This window comes from Dasypus novemcinctus, chromosome 7 (assembly GCF_030445035.2).
Source record: "Dasypus novemcinctus isolate mDasNov1 chromosome 7, mDasNov1.1.hap2, whole genome shotgun sequence".
Lineage (NCBI taxonomy): Eukaryota > Metazoa > Chordata > Mammalia > Cingulata > Dasypodidae > Dasypus > Dasypus novemcinctus.
The window spans coordinates 60,371,668-60,385,970 of record NC_080679.1 but is presented as its reverse complement, the minus strand read 5'-3'; positions in this window follow the sequence as shown (position 1 = coordinate 60,385,970).

Below are 14,303 nucleotides of genomic sequence, written 5' to 3'. Positions count from 1 at the left end.
TTTAAATTTTAGACATTAGACATATGTATGTAGTGGTATCTTGTTGTTTGATTTGCACTTCCTTAATAACTAAAGATATTAAGTATCTTTGCATGTTTTGTTTTGTTTTGTATTTTGATCATCTATGCATCTTTATTGATGTGTCTGTTCAAATATTTCCTCCATTTTTTTTCATTAGATTTGTTTTCATATTGAGATTTAACTGCTTTTTATATATTCTGGATAAAAATGCTTTATTATGGTAGATCAGTGATTTGCGAATAAATTTTTTTCCCATCTGTGTTTTCATTCTTATCTCTCAAAGGGCAAAAGTTCTTCATTTTGTTGGAGTCCAATTTATGATTTTTTTTCTCTTGTACCTGTTGGTCTTCTTTAAGATATCTTTGCTTAACACAGACACAAAGATTCATGTTTTAAATTTTTAATTTAGATCATTAATGCATTTTGGACTCATTTTTGTATGTCATGCAAAGTTTGGATCAAAGTTCACTTTTTGCATGTGATTGTACACCAGCACCATTTGCTGAAAAGGTTGTCCACTGAACTGCTTTTGCACCTAATTGAAAATGAACAGACCATTAATCAATACTTAAACTTTTTTTAATAACTTTTGAGTTATTTATCTTTAAACTAATGCCGTATTGTCTTGGTGATTGTAGCTTTATAATAAAGTCTTAAAATTGGTCAGAGTAAAACTTTCCACTTTGTTAATCTTTTTCAAAGTATTAACTATTCTAGATACTTTGCAATTCCATGTGCATTTTAAATTCAACTTGTAGATTTCTGCAAAAACCTGAGATTTTTATTGGGCTTGTATTTCATACTTATGGTATTTTTTTTATTTCAACTTAAAATTTTTCATTGCTCTTACATGGAAATACAATTGGTTTTTGCATTTTGATCTATCCTACAACCTTGCTTATTAATTCAGATAGCTTTTTTAATAGACCAAATATCTTTTCTAAACAGACAGTAATCTTGTCTGCAAATAAAAATGGTTTTGCTTCTTCCTTTTCAATCTGTATCCATTTTATTTCTTCTAATTACCTTATTGCATGAGGCAGCAAACTGTCCACAGGCCAAATCCAGTCTACCGCCAGGTTTGGAAATAAAGTTTATTCAACCCATCCACACCCATTCACTTACATATCATCAATGCCTGCTTTTATGCTATGATGGCAGAGTTTAGTAGTTGCCACAGAGACTGACTGGCTCACAAAGCCTAACTTATTTACTTTATGTCCCCTTACAGAAAAAGCTAGTCACTTCTGCCTTACTGCAATGATGAGGACTTCTTAATAAGGTGTTGAATAGAAGTGGTAAAAGCAGACATTTGTGGCCTGCTCATGGTCTTAGATGAAGAGTATTCTATCTTTCACACATATGTATAATGTTAACTGTAGGTTTTTCCTACATATCCTATATCAAATTCCTAGTTTACTGTGGGTTTTTCTCTTTTATCAAGAAAAGATGCATTTTCTACATTTATTCAGATGCTGGATCATATGGCATTCCCTTTTTAACTTGTTAATATGGTAAAACCAAACTTGGTAATTTTATTTGTAATATTTGCATCAATGTTCATAATTGATGAATTGGTCTGTAGTTTTCCTTTTCTGTAGTATCTTTGATCTGGGCACCAGGTAATGTTCTCTTTGGGCAGCGGACTCGGCATCCGTCTACCACATGGGAGGTTCGCGGTTCAAACCTCGGGCCTCCTTGGCCCGTGTGGAGCTGGCCCATGCGCAGTGCTGATGCGCACAAGAAGTGCCGTGCCACACAGGGGTGTCCCCCGCGTAGGGGAGCCCCACGCACAAGGAGTGTGCCCCGTAAGGAGAGCTGCCCAGTGTGAAAAAAAGTGCAGCCTGCCCAGGAATGGTGCCGCACACACGGAGAGCTGACACACAAGATGACGCAACAAAAAGAAACACAGATTCCCATGCCACTGACAACAACAGAAGCAGACAAAGAAGACACAGCAAATAGACACAGAGAACAGACAACCGGGGTGTGGGGGCAGGGAGGGGAGATAGATAGATAGATAGATAGATAGATAGATAGATAGATAGATAGATAGATAGATAGATAGATGGATAGATAGAAAGAAATAAATGCTCTCTTCGTAGGATGAATTGGGAAATATTCCCTCCTCTTCAGCTTTCTGGAAGTATTACCTCTTCCATAAATAATTTGTAGAATTCACCAATAAAACCATCAGGGCCTATGTATTATTTTATGGGATGGTTTTTAATTACAAATTTATTATCTTTATAGCTATACAGATGATTTTTTCTTGAGTGACCTTTGATAGTTTGTGTCTTAAGGAATTTATTTAATGTATGTTGAATATATAGAAATAAAATTGTTCATTATTTTCCTTGTTATTCTTTTAATTTCTGTAGAATATGTAGTGATGTCAATTTATCCCTGATATTAGTAATCTGTGTCTTCTCTTTCCTGCTCAGTCTGGCTAGAGGTTTATAATTTTACTGACTCTCTCAGAGAACAGCTTTTATTTTGCTCATTTTTTTCTATGTTCTGATTTCTCTTTCATTTATTTCTACTCTGATCTTTGTTCATTTTTTCCTCTACTTGCCTTAGGTTTAATTTTCTCTTTTTTTTAGGTGCTTAATACAACAGCCAGAGGTCATAGATTTGATAACTTTCTTTTCTAATATAAGTGTTGAGTGCTATAAATTTCCCTCCAAGTACAACTTTACCTGCATCCCATAAATTTTGATATATCCCATAATTTTTTTTATTCAGGTTAAAATATTTTCTAATTTCCCTTTTGATTTCCTTGTAGACCAATGGGTTATTTAGCGATGTTATTTATTTTCCCAAAATTTGGATATCTTCCTGGAATATCTGTTATTGATTCCTAATTCCGTTATGGTCAGAGAACATACTTTGTTGTGTGCTTTGAATGCTCTTTAAAATTACTGAGGCTTTTTTTATGGCTTAAAGTGTGATGTATCTTGCTAAATGTCCCATATTCACTTCTGTTGCTGTTGGCTAGTATATTCTACAAATATCAATTAGGTCAGTAGTGTTTTTCAACCCTTTTGTATCCTTATTTATTTTTTGTCTGCTTATTGTATCAATTATTAAGAGAAGGGCCTTGGGGAAACGGACTTTGGCCCAGTGGTTAGGGTGTCCGTCTACCATATGGGAGGTCTGCGGTTCAAACCCCGGGCCTCCTTGACCCGTGTGGAGCTGGCCATGCGCAGTGCTGATGCACGCAAAGGAGTGCCGTGCCACGCAAGGGTGTCCCCCGCGTGGGGGAGCCCCACGTGCAAGGAGTGCGCCCGTGAGGAGAGCCGCCCAGCGTGAAAAGAAAGAGCAGCCTGCCCAGGAATGGTGCCGCCCACACTTCCCGTGCCGCTGACGACAACAGAAGCGAACAAAGAAACAAGACGCAGCAAATAGACACCAAGAACAGACAACCAGGGGAGGGGGGGAAATTAAATAAATAAATAAATCTTAAAAAAAAATAAAATAAAATAAAAAAATAAAAGAGAAGGGCCTTGATCTTTGACCATAATTCTGGGTTTCTCCATTTCTTCTTACAGTTATATCAGCTTTTGTTTCATGTATTTCAAAGTGCTGTTGCTAGGTGCATAAACACTTAGACTTATTATGTCCTATTCATTAGTTATCCCTTTATCATTACAAAATGACTCTCTTTGTCCCTGGTAATAATCTTTACTCTGATATGTACTTCATTTGATACTAATAGGGCCAATCCAACATTCTTTGGATAACTGTTAGCACAGTATCTTTGTCATTCCTTTATGTTTAACCTATTCTTGTCATTATATATAAAGTGGCTTTCTTGTAGGCAGCACATAGTTGGTCATGCTTTTTTATCTAGTCTCTCATTGTCTGCCTTTTAATTGGCATGCTTAGACCATTTATAATAATGTGATTGTTCATATGATTGGGTTTAAATCTACAATCTTGACTATTTGTATTTGTCCTGTTTCTTTGTGTCCTTTTTCTTTTATTATTTTGTTTTGTTTTTGGATTGGATATTTTGTATGGTCCCATTTTATTTCCTTTGGTTTATTAGCTATGCTTTTTGTTATTTTAGTGGTTGCTTTAGAGTTTATGGTATATATATTAACTTACATTTATGCATAAGCTTGGAATTTCAGTGGTGTTCATACCTCGTATAGATCCAGATTCTATCTAGTAATATTTTCCTCTGCTTAAAAGACTTCCTTTTAACATAGTGCAACAGATCTGCAGGTGATGTATTCTTTCTTTTATGTGTCTGCAAAATTTTTAATTTACCTTCACTCTGAAGGCTATTTTACCTGGATTTAGAATTCTAAATTGACAGTTTTTCCTTCTTTCAACACCTTAAAGGTGCTCCACTATCTTCTAGCTTGAATTGTTTCTAAGTCTTTTGTTATTATCTTTGTTGCTCAACATGTAATATGTCTTTTTTCTCTGGCTGCTTAAAGATTTTTCCCTTTAAAAACATAATTTGGAGAAGCAGATGTGGCTCAAGTAACTGAGCTCCCACCTACTATATGGGAGGTCCCTGGTTTGATTCCTGGTGCCTCCTAAAGAAGACAGTGGGCTGGCACACTGGCACAGCAAGCTGATGCAACAAGAGATACAAGAAGAAAGAAATGGGAGCAGGTGCCACTCCGTCTGTTGGAACTCCCCAGTCATGTGGGAAGGTCTTGGGTTCGATTTCTGGTGCCTCCTGGAGAAGACAAACAAACATTGAGAAGACGGACCAGAACCATCTGGGAAAAAGGGGTTAAGTGAAAAAAATCTTTATAGAGGGAACAGAGGTGGCTCATGTGATTGAGCATCTCTCCCACTTTGGAGATCCCAGGTTCAGTTCCCAATGCCTCCTACAGAGAAGATTAGACAGAGCGCACAGTGTATGGACACAGAGCAGACAGTGAGTGCAAACAATGAGGGTGGGGGAGATAAATACAAAATTTAAAGTCTTAAAAAAAAAACATAATGAGAGACACAGCAAAGCTAGGGGTGGAGGTTCCTGATGCCTCCTAAAAAAGACAAGACGGCAAGCTGACACAACCAACAAGAGACAAGAAAAACAGACACAACAAAGCAGGCAACAGGTGGCTCAAGCGATTAGGTGCCTCCCTCCCACATTGGAGGTCCTGGGTTTGGTTCTTGGTGCCTTATAAAGAAACAAGGAAGACAGACAAACACAGCAAGTGCAAACAATGGGGGAGGAGGAAATAAAAATGTCTTTAAAAAAAAAAATAAGTAATTGGTGGAGCAGGTGGAGCAGTGGCTGAGTGCATGCTTCACATGTACGAGGTCCCAAGTACAGTCCCCAATTTTTAAGAAAGGTAATTTGATATGTTATGGCTTCATGTAGTAGTCTCCAAGCTTCTTGTGCTTGAGGTGCAGGGAGCTTCTTAGATCCATTGATTTATAGTTTTCATCAAATTTGGAAATGTTTAGCCATTATTTTTCCAATTAAGTTTTCTGTCCCCCACCCACCTTCAGGAACTCAAAATACATGTATATTAGGCCACTTGAAATTGTACCATGGTATAGCAGTTTGATATTGATGAATTCCAAAAAGAAATATTGGATTATGTTTGTAAACTGGTCTTTTCCTCTGGGCATATGGGATTATATTGGATTCAGAGGTTTATTTGATTACTTAATCAAGTAAACTTGTGCCAGTAGAGCATTGTGTATCCACCCCTTGGTGGGTGGGGACTCACAGATAAAAGGCATGGCAAAGGACAGAGTTGAGGGGTTTTGATATTGGAGTTTTGATGTTGGAGTTTGATGCTGAAACCTTAAACTGGAGCCCCAGGAAGTAAGCTCTCAGAGGAAAGAGAAGCAAGCCCCAGGAAGAGAGGAACTCTAAGCCCAGGAAGAAGCAAACCCTGGGAAGAGAGGAACCCTAAACCCAGAGAGAAGCAAGACCCTTGAAGGGAGGAACCCAGGGAACCTGAACCATCGCAGACATCAGCAACCATCTTGCTCCAACACATGAAAATAGACTTTGGTGAGGGAAGTAACTTATGCTTTATGGTCTGGTATCTGTAAGCTCCTACCCCAAATAAATACCCTTTCTAAAAACCAACCAACATCTGGTATTTTGCATCAGCACCCCTGCCTGTGGCTAATACACATGGCTCACTGATGCACTGTTTCTTTTTTTTTTTTTTTTTTAGTCTTTTCCTTTTTTTCTTTCATTTTGTATAGTTTCTATTGCAAAGTCATGAGATTTACTAATTGTTCTGCAGTATCTAATATGTTAATCCATCCAGTTGATTTTTTATCTCAGAATTGTACTTTTCATCTCTAGGAAAGTATAATAGGTCCTTTTATATGTCTTCTACAACTTAACATTCTTATTCTTCCTTCTAGCTCCAGAGTATGTGGAATACAATTAGAATTGCCATAATTCGTGTCTACTAGTTCTTTGATCTGTGTCAGTTTTGATTGATTGCTTTTTCTCATTACGGATTATATTTCCCTGCTTCTTTTGGCTGATAATATTTTGTTGATCACAGATATTTTGAATTTTACCTTATTTAATGCTGGATATATTTTGGTCTAATTATTCTCTCTACTGAGGCAAAAATCTTTCTGAGTACTCCACTAGATGCCCCATGAATTATGAAATTTTCCTCTCTGGTTGGTGAGAAGAACTATTCCAGCCCTGTGAGAGCTTCGGGTATTGTTCCCTCCAACTTTTGGGGTGTTTTTTTCTTCCAGCCTTGGGTAGTTTCCTGTCATGCATGCGCTGATCAGTGGTACTTGGTTGAAGACACAAGGGGAACCCTCTGTATATCTCCAGAGCTCATGTTATGCATAGCCCTGCCCTCTCTGACACACTGCCTTGTGAACTACAGCTCCCTTGGCCTCCCCAGACTCTCCTGCCTTCCCTGTGGCCTGGAACTTGCAAGCAATAGACTGGGGCAATCATAAGACTCGGTTTCCCATCTCTCAGGATCACTGTCCTTATGCTGTACTCAGTTATTCAATGCTTTGAAAGCCACTGTTTCATATAACAATCTAATTTTGTAATTGTTTCAGATCGGAGTGAGGGGCTTAAATCCAATCCATTGCACTGTCTTCTCTGGAAGTGGAAGTGAAGTTCTAAATTTAGATTTGTACTACTTCTTTGAAACAGGAAATGTTTGAATGAGCCCTGCTGATGAATTTTCTCTACAAAATCTGGTGGAAATGTGGGGATTCACAAAGTACCAATCCCAGGTGAATTCCTTACCACAGATCCCTGTGTTTTACAAGGACAACTCATATTTTAAGTTACTACTATTCTTATAAAAATCTGCCTGGCAGAATAACTTGGCTAAAATGCAAAGTGTTAATAACATGGTGGTATAAGCATGATTTTTCTGTAAACCTATGACTTCTCTATTAAAAAATAAATAGCTATGCTAATACTGAGAATTTTCATACTCAGAGGTTTAAAAGTCTGAAAAAAATCTTTCTCTGATTCTTTTTTAATGGTCAACAATGATTGACACTTTAAGCATTTTGTGTAGCCATTCATTATATGCAAATGTATGTGAAATATTAAAGATTCATGGAAACAACACAGCTACAACTGTGGGTGATCAGGCACATGTCAGTGTGTACTCATCTCTCCCCTCTCCTCTCAGCCAGGTTGCTTTCAGTTTCAGGTTTCTCTGTGGCTTTTCTGTCTCTCAGGTTCATTGATTTCAACTTCTGAAGGCTTCTTTCTGTCTCTGCAGCTTTTTCTGTCTCTGCAGCTTTTTTCCCTCCATTTATAAAGGGCTCCAGTAATAGGATTAAGACCCACTCTGGGCCATACAATCTAGTCAAAGGCCTTTAACTGTAGTAATTTAGTCAAAAGTTCCCAACTACAATAGGTTTACATGCACAGAAATGGATTAGCTTTAAGAACAGGATTTTTCTTGGGGCCATAAAGCCTTCAAACTGCCACACTTGTTTCATTTACTGGCCCATGCATTGATAAAGACAAGTTACTACCACCCTAAAAAATGGGGGAAATAGTTCAAAGAGATAGCCTGTCCAAGATCTCAGCTTTAAAAACTAGACTCTAGAAATGCAGAGGACCTGTAAGATAGCAGTTTATTTTGCTCCAACCTCTGAATATACCAATGATATAATCATTTAGATGTACAGTCATACTGGGAAAAAGAAAGCTGCTCAGTACCTGCAAAGGCTATTCTTACTGACAAATATATTGCGAATGAAGATTTGCAGAATAATTTTAATGTCATGAATATGGCAGCCTATTTTGAAAAGAAAGATGAGACTTAATAATTTCAAACAACTACGTGTCTAACAAGATCCTAGAGCCATAGTCATTTATTGACTCTCCACAAAATTGTAGCTGAGTTGCTGCATGATGACTTTTGACAGTATTTAAAGATTGGAATATGTTGAAGTTACCTGAAAAGATTCTTCATCCTGCTCTATTTTCCTTCCATAAATTAATATAACCCCAGTCAGCTGAACCATTTGTTTCCAGTTATATGGAGAAATAAGTGATCTGCTTTAAAACTGTTCTTCCTCCAAAAAGTGAATTTTGTTAAATGAGGGGAAGGATAAATTGTTTTGAAGTCATTGTTTCCTGTTAGACTTATAGTAAATTACGTATGTTATTGGTACTTCTTGAAGCATCAAAGTTAAAAGAAAAAAGTTTTTAAAGCATGCTGATACTCCCACTTTTTAATTTCAACTTCCTAGACATTAAACAAAATTTTGTATTTGAAGTGCTTCCATACAACTTTTAGAGCAAAAAAATATGAATTTGCCTCATAAAATTTAAAATTGCACCTTATTTTCTCATTCATTAATGCAGCCTTGCAAGTAAATTCAAAATGCCTTTTTATATACATTTATCAATTACATAGATGAATTTTAACATGAACCTGGCCTTTCATCTGTATATAAGTGAAACAGTAAGTCATGGATTTTCCCATGTGAACATTAAGTGACTTGTCAATATGCCATGTTATTCGGAATAACTGATAATATAGAGCTAAATTTGATTCCTTCATGTCATCACTAATAAGTGTGGAAGAACCTCAACTTGACAGTATGGGGTAAGTTTTGTGGGAAACAATAACATTATTATTCTTATACATGTATTAGTGTTCAGAAAAGCAAGCAACAAGAAATGTAGACAATTGAGTGGTCCACATCACTTACTGCTGTGTTCACCCTCTTGTCTCAGTCACCCTAGCCCTGGGCTAAGAATATGTTTATTAGATAATATTTAGGAGTTTGCATTCACAAGAAAAGAAATTGATGAAAATGTCATGAAATTATAAGCAGTAAACAGTTTAAGTTGTCCTTTGGCCTTCTGACCAATTACTTTCAAACTTGGCATTCCATGTGGGCATTAGGTAATTTTGACTGGGCTCAAGATTAATAAGTAATTATAGAAAGATCTTTTAGCATCATCCGGTATTTACAATTTGACGGTTATTCTAAATTGGTCTTCCTTGAGGTCCTCTAGGTCTCTGCCAACTTTGATTATTCTCCATCTCTTGGCAAACTCATTCATTTACATGATTTCATTAATCACTTCCATATGAACATCTGTATCTCCAGCCTCACATTCCCAAGAAGCTATTACACAACTCAAAATGAATTCCTTCCAGTACATCAGATTGCAAACTAAAGTCATTATTTCCTCTCTTAAATATTTTCTTCCTCATTTTTCTTCCATCTGCTAATGAAACTAGTATCTTGCCACTCATACTATTGATTATTCTACGACACCAAGATTTCTATGTCCATCCTCCTTCCTGTCCATACTGCCACTTTCCTAATTACTCAGGCTCTCACATTCTTTCATAATTAGAGTCACATATTTATTTTCCAAGCCAGGACATTTTTAGAGTCCTGTTGAGAGTGAAGGAGGTTCTTCTAATAATTTACTAGGACAACTGGTATATACTGGGACTGCCCCTTGCAAACCTAGGCATATGGTCACCCCACTGGTAATTAACCTACTTCCTTTCCTTCTTGTAACTGACCCATCCAAAGCCCTGTCAGATTTATCTTCTCAAATCATAATCTTCATAATTCTTCAGTGGTTTTGAAACAGAATCTACCAAACAGAATCTAAATATTCAGGCATGATCTTCAAAGTCGTCTTTGATGATGTCCCATCTTCCCTTTCATACCTTATTTAGTCACAATGTAGTACTTAGTTAAGTAGGAATTCGAATTTTGAAGCTGTGAGACTGAAATATGGGGTATTATATGTAAACACTGTAGCCCAATGCTTGGTACATAAGCACTGAGAATTGTAGCTATTATATTATTACACTATAGTTTCATATGTCTTATTTACCTGTTTCTGCTTTGTGAAATACCTTCTCCCTCCCTCTAATCTCCCAGTCTCCATATCAGTAAATCTTTCCTATTCTTTAATATTCTGAAGATGCAGTCCCATGAAGCCTTTGATCTCCCAAACTTGGAGTCCAAAATCCACATGGCAATTAATAAATATGTCTCTACTTTCTACCTTATTTTTTTACGTATCTTAGATTCCCTATTAGAGGGAATTTCATCAAGGACAAGAACTATGTTATTCATTGTAGTGCCCCCACCCAATGCTATATATTTAGGCAAAGAAAACTTGTTAATTATTAAAAATTTTATTTGGGAGTATTAAACTTGAAACCTATGCCAAATATGGTGCATCCATACAATAAAATACTATGCAGCTGTTTAAAAGAATGAAATAGGTTTTTCGATGTACTGACATTTTACTTGACATTATAACAATTACTTCTTACCTTAAAAACTGTATTCACATCATTTTAAATGGGTTGAGTGGCAGAAAGTTTCCTTTTCATGAGGATAAATTCCTAGAATATAAAGTGTGTATGTTTGTGAATATATATTTAGGTTTACATTTCATTATAAATATTTTATAATCATGAAAACTGAAAATATTAGAATTACTGGGTGCTTAAAATGAAAGTACTTCGAAGAAATTTCTTGCACTATTTGAGGATTGTTAAATTTATTGTTTTTTAATAATTATAATCATTTTAGGTTTGAAAATAATACTTTTAGATTTCATTTTTCATTACGTGGGTTTCTAATCCTGTAAAATTGAAAAGAAACAACAGTCACCAGTAGAAGTAGTAGTTGAATATGATAATAATGGTGATAACTGGTGTACCATGGGAACACAGGCTCAGACACAACAAAAACTTTTAGCAAATGCTTTATTAATCACACAGCACAAAGTGTCCATAAGAACAGGGGTAAAGAAGGGACTGGAGGACCCAAGAACTGAGACTGGGAGACCCCAAGAAGGCTTTGCAAAATTCTAGAGGACACTTCTGGGAAGATGGGTAGATAAGAAACACACAGGACTCTCTCCTCTCCCAGAAAAATAGCTACAGGACAGGCAGAAACAACCTGGAAAAAAATGTTCTAGGGTTTAGGACACAGGAAGGCTGAACACCATCCAGAAGAGAGAGGGGCACAGGAAAAAAATCTCAGTGAAAAGACCATGAGTAGAAGTTGCATTTGCAGATCCTGACCACCACCCTATGAGCCAACAATTTTGAAGTATCTGGCCTCAAGCTGGCAGCTACAAACAGAGGGCCACAGGGATCCACCTCCCCAGGAAAAGGAAATGAGAGAGAGGAACGCAGTCTAAGGTTGATTCAGCTTTTGGCCAACAATTTGGTATGCTGTGTCCCAGGAGCCCTTCCAGGTCAGGAGGGACTGCCCCATTGTTTGCCCTAGGAACAGGCAAGGAACTAAAGAGATCTAGCCCACTCAATCACCCATCCTAATGACCAGGACTGGTTGTTGAGGATGCAGAGGGGAATGGAATTATTTCCTGTCCAGGAAAAGTGAGGGAGCTGCCAGCAAAGGTTGGAGAACAGCCTCTGAGAAAATTTGAATTGCTAGTCTCTGAAGAGCCTCCAGGCAGGATCCTCTGTCACACTGTTGTGGTTGGTGTTGGAGCAAACACACTCCGACCAGGCTTTGAACAGAGGACTGTCAAAGAGCGCCATCTTCTGGTCAACCAAGGAAGTGTATATAAGGGAATTAAAAATGAGAGGCTTCTCCTGGCCTTTACAGCCTCCCTCCCAAAGCCCTAGGAAGCAGGTCTGCATTCCATTACTGAGTCCAGGGCCCAGATTTAAGCAACTAACAAAGACAATCCTGAAGACCCAGAACAGTTTGAACCAAGATGTAATTATATACTTCAGGAAGAGTGGGTCCTCCTGGACACATCCCAGAGAAAGTTGTGCAGAGATATGATGTGGAGAATATCTGTAATCTGGTCTCAGTGGACAAAACTAGCAGGTTTTTGTTTTTTGTTTTTTGGTTTTTTTTGAGAGATGTGTGAATGGAACTATTGCCAGCCTGGATTAAAAGGGATATATTGAAGGAAAAATCACTTCAAGAGTAGAGCAATGGGTGCTGAGGACATCAGGTCTGCAAATCAGATGGATATTCCCAGTTGGTGCAAGGAGAGAAACTTTGAAGAGTAGGACTTGGATTTTTCCAAAACTGGAACTCAGTTGTTTCAGGCAGGGAAATTGGTCTATAAAAAAAAACAAACAAGAAATGCTATCCGTGCAACATAGTTGCAGAAAAGACACACCTGCCATCACGTCATTGGTGAGTTTTGTGGGTGTGAATTCTAGTCTTCAAGTAGATACCTGGGAGTGGAATAAATTAGGAATTCAGTTCAATCATTTAACTGTAAATAAGTTGGTTTTAAATGCTAATTCAGAAAAAGTTTGCAATAGTATGAATTTAGGGAAAAATTAACTTGAACACAAAAGTATAACTTGGGTTTTTATACTAGATAATTGCATAAACGTGGCTCATACACTTAATCTTCGAAACATTATAAAGTCTTCAAAACTGATGTGTGCTGCAGTTTGATACCATAAAACAGAGTATCTCTGCATGCAGGAGAATAACATGGTATGTAACTACCCAGGAAAGATTTTAATTGGAGGCTGCCACTGAATGATTAATGTAGAATTCATTTGAATATGTCTTGATTTTTATGGAGAAACCTTTTATGGTCTCTTCCCTACTTCCCCAGAAGCAGAAATCTCATACTCAAAAGAATTGCATTACCTGTAGTCAATTGTCAGAAGATTTTACTCACAGATCCAGAGTGACTCAACATGTATTAACTCACAAAGGAAAGAAACCCTACTTCAGCAATCCATTTGGGAAAGCCCTCAGTGGCCAGACATCTTATAATCAACAAAAGCAAATGTCCAACAGAATTAAGTCATGTCAATGTCATCTAATTGGTAGATCATTTATCCAATGCCCTGGCTTTACACAGTACAATGGAACTTACATCAGGGAGAAACTACTTGAATGTCATCTATGTGGAAAAGCCTTCACTTAATATATTGCCCTGAGACAACATGAGAGAGCGCACATTGGAGAGAAACCTTGTGAAAGTCATCTATGTTGGAAAGCCTTCACTCAATGTTCTGTTCTAAGACATGAAAGAATTCACACTGCAGAGAAATCTTAAAAATGTCATCTATGTGGGAAAGTCTTCACTTACAATTGTAGACTTAGATGACATGAGAGGACTCACACTGGAGAGAAACCCTATGAATGTCATCGATGTAGGAAAACCTTCATTTATTGTTCTGTCCTGAGACTACATGAGTGAACTCACACTATAGAAAAACCTTATAAATGCCATCTATGTGGGAAAGCCTTCACCTATGATACTAGCCTAAGAAGACATGAGAGAAATCACAGTCAAAAGAAATCTTAGCAATGTCATCTATGTCAATGTTCTGTCCTGAGACAACAAGAGAAAACTCACACAGGAGCAATACCCTAAAAGTATCATCTATGTGGGGGAAACCTTTATTTTTGTAAACTTAGACAACAAGAGAGAACGAAAGAGAAACCCTATAAATGGATTGTATAGGAAAAGTTTCAGTCAATGTTCTGACCTTAGATTAGATGAGAGAACTCATAAATGTATTGAATATGAAAGAGATTCCAGCCCTTGAGTTAACCTTTGACATACTAAAGAAGTCAGACACTTTGTAATTAATCTGGTAGAACTTTTTGTCATCCTGACTACTTCATCAATTTAAACCAATTTGTATTGGAGAAAATTGATATGCTACCTATATAGCAAAGCTTTTACCTGATGATTTACAACATGAAAGCCTTCATAATATAAATATAATGAAAATGGGAGTCTTCATCCACTGTTCCAACTGATAGACAAATTTTAATCAGTAGATGAAGCCCCTAGTGGGAGTGCTTAATAATTCATGCTGGGGATG